At 36.8% G+C, this 3,691-nt stretch overlaps 1 long non-coding RNA gene across 1 annotated transcript; it reads right to left on the bottom strand.

Annotated features, from left to right (window-relative positions):
• On the bottom strand, positions 1-3,488 carry LOC306988896. Its single transcript, XR_013795519.1, has 3 exons — positions 3,340-3,488; positions 2,929-2,983; positions 1-553 (listed from the first exon to the last, which is right to left on the bottom strand). It is a non-coding gene; the product is annotated as an uncharacterized lncRNA (long non-coding RNA).
• Between the last annotated feature and the right edge of the window lie 203 nt (positions 3,489-3,691).

The raw sequence follows: 3,691 nt of genomic DNA on the forward strand, positions 1-3,691 counted from the left end.
CAAATAATTTCATTTATTCACATGTAAAAAATAAAATATACAATACAATACATTACTGTTCAAAAGTTTTTCAAAAAATACTTTTGAAAGAAATCCCTTCAGCCCATCAAAGCTGCATTTATTTTGATAAATAAATCAAAAAGAGTAATATTCTGAAATATTATTGCAACTTAAAATCTATTTTACAAAGTAATTTTTCCCTGGGATGTTAAAACTGAATTTTCAGTAGCTAGCATCCAGTCGTCAGCATGTAAATCGTGAAGAAAAAAATTCAGGAATGTTTGAACAGAACTGTCAAAAGAGCAGCATTTATTTTAAATAGATTTTGAGTAAAAAAAAAATATATATATATTATAAAACCACATCACAACACATTAAGTGGATTATGAATCATCTAATAAAATAAATCAATCCCCTCGGATACCAGTAGATCTTTGCCAGATCTCCAGTCTTCTGGTTCTTCTGCTCCTTTCACCATCCCAGTCTCTTGCATTATGGAGCCATGGTTTACCACTTCGGATGCTGCAGCCTGGCTGTTTTTTTGTGTCAGCATCTAAAGGAAGAAAAGAAAAAAACAATTGAAATGTTAACCAAGGGTTATGGCTGGGTTTCCAAGGGTTAGGACATTTCCACCACAGGGAACAAAGAATCTTTTGAGAACCTCTAAATGCACTTTGACTGGAGAAACCTGAGAATAATTTAAGTTCTGGAAAAATAGTTAAAGGTGTTGTTTATTAATATTAAAAACAAATGTATGGTTATTGGTGTTGTTGAGAGAGAAACATACAGAGAGTGAACCAATTGACCTATTAGTTGGTGTTGTGGTCTACTGCAAGTTAATCCAGAGAAGACACTTATCTCGGTTGAGATGTGGCTTGGGAAAGGGTCAAAAATACACAACGTCGCCCAGCCTCTCGGGATACCTAGTGTCGGAGTTGCATGTACCCCATGCACACCGTTTGACCATTTTAAACTTAAAAATGACAAGAAAAAACATATAAAAACTAATGAAAACTGACGAACTGCAATGCATTTCAATGGACGTGGAAGCAGAGAATGTCCGAGTGTATTGGGTTAGCTATGCGCACTGTGATTGGCTCATCGCGTTTGGGGGCGTGGCTTAGCCATAGGTCAATTGAGGGCATGGTGAAATAAGAGCATGAGAACAATTTACAAAAAGTATCAACACAATGTAAAGAATAATTTTGTCAACTTGAACTCCCACTCATGTCATTCCAAACTAGTGTTGTCAAAAATATCGATATTTCGATAAATATCGATACTGAAATATCTGAACGGTACCAATACTAATTTCCAGAAGTATCGATACTAGCCGAGCTTTCACTTTCACTTCTCTCCAAAGGCGCGTTGACAAACACCACACGTGACGCACTCGTCTCATTCGCTCTGGTTAAATAGCAAAAGTGAAGTGAATGGAAAGATGGCGAGGGCGGCGCCCCCGCGACCGGCTTTGGTTGATTGATAAAGAACACCGCGAGCGGGCATTTCGGAGAATAGCGCGGACACGCGTAAAAACACACCGCGAGCGGCCATGTCGGAGTCGGAGAATAGCGTGGACACGCGCTACACACCGCGAGCGGGCATGTCGGAGAATAGCGCGGACACGCGTAAAAACACACCGCGAGCGGCCATGTCGGAGAATAGCGTGGACACGCGCTTCACACTGCGAGCGGGTATAAATATCGCAGACACGCGCTTCACACTGCGAGCGGGCTGCGGGCACCCAAAAGATTGTTTGACAATCAATAATCCCTCACATCACTCATTTTTAAAAATTATTTTATAGGTGAAAACAGACTTAAGGAACAGGCTCCAGGGGTACCATTTAGCAAGCATAGGCTACGCTCAGCATCAGGGGTGTTTGTTGTTTGGACAGACCTTTCCCCACTGCTAAAAAAATCCTAAAGGAAACACTGTAACTCTTCTCATTTTAACTTTTCTGAAACATTAACCAAGATGGCCTAGTATTGTTGTTGATATGAGTCTGTGTTGTCTCGTTTTTTCACCGTAATTCTTAAAGTTAACATAATCTGACTGAGGAATCCGACAAGTAAATATTTTAACTGTGGTCAAATGTAAATTAACTTTTGCCTATTTAACTTTATTCAGAAAATTATTATTTAATTATACAATTTGCCTTCATTAGCGATTATCATCAATTTGATTACACAGATATTAATTAAACTAAACAGCTAGACAATGGCATCTCTGAATTCAATAATGAAATGCCTTTAACTGAAAATTTAATGTTTAATCTTATTATTATACATTACTGACACTCTATCCTCCAATTTGATACTGTTAAGTGCTTTTTTGTTACAGTAGGCTATATTTTAATCTTTGATAACAGTAGGTTATACAAATACAACGGGTCATGTTAGCCCTGGTCCAATTAAAAAATATTAACAGATAGAACTCAGGACATTTTTGTTCATGTAAAATATACCTCATTGTCATGTTCTAGACTTGTTATATTTAGCTTTAAATAAAAAAAATACCCCCTTAATACTGTGGCAGTTTTTTTCTCTGTGGTATCGAAAATGGTATCGAATATCGATATTTTTCAAGGTATCGTATCGAAGTTAGAAATTCTAGTATCGTGACAACACTATTCCAAACCTGCATGATTTCTTCTGTGGAAGATGAAATTTGAAAATTGAATTTTTTTTGAATGGGATCCAATGCCGTTTTTATTTTATGGACAAAACAGATTAATTATTCTTCAAAATATCTTCTTTTAAATTCCACAGAAAAAAGTAAGGAATACATTTGGAACAACGTTTTGAACAATCCCTTTAATGTATTTAAGAAATCAATAATAGCTTTAACTTGCAGCATGAATATGTCATTTTTATTTAAAAAATTGCAAATATTGAGAATGTGTCTGACAGTCAAAAATGTACTTACACAGAAAAAGATGCAGTGACCTGTGACTGGCTGGCTCTCTTTTCGGTTTATTTAGCTGTTTGACACAATCACATTTAAGGAGAAAAGAGAGAAGACACCTGAATATTAGTCAAATATTGCATAAATCTATACAAATAAATATGTATTATTTTTTCATCAGTATTAACTAATTAATATGTCAGGAGTTCTAAACTCTGGTCCTCGAAGTGCACTGTCTTGCAGTTTATGTCCAGACCTGATCAATCTCACTCGCTCTTTTAACCAAAAGAGCTTGATTAGCTTGTTCAGGTGTGCTGGACCAGGGTTGGTGCTAAAGTCTGCAGGACAGTGGTCCTCGAGGCCCAGAGATCCCCTGCAATATGTTCTGAACATGATCATTCAGAGATCCAGAATGACTGCTAGATCACTTACAACAGTGGTGTCCAGTCCTGGTCATGGAGGAGTGTAGCTCCAGCCTGTCTGTAGTGTCTGCTGACCCTGAAGACTTGATCATCTGGTGCAGGTCTGCTTAACTGGGGTTGGAGCTCAATTTTGCAATCAGGATTAGATGGCAATGAATACTGAAAAGAGAGAGGACAATTTTAATGTTATAAACCCAGTAAAACTTATCATGAATATGTACAATAACATCTGAGAATGTATGCTACATATGACACCACTGTACTGACAAATACAGTATTTGTTAAGTGGATGAGGATCATCTCATTTTTTAGAAAACATACATAAAATATTAACAGATTACATAAGAAAAATGTTTATGAAA

Source organism: Phoxinus phoxinus (assembly GCF_949152265.1).
Source record: "Phoxinus phoxinus genome assembly, chromosome: 20".
NCBI classification, from domain to species: domain Eukaryota; kingdom Metazoa; phylum Chordata; class Actinopteri; order Cypriniformes; family Leuciscidae; genus Phoxinus; species Phoxinus phoxinus.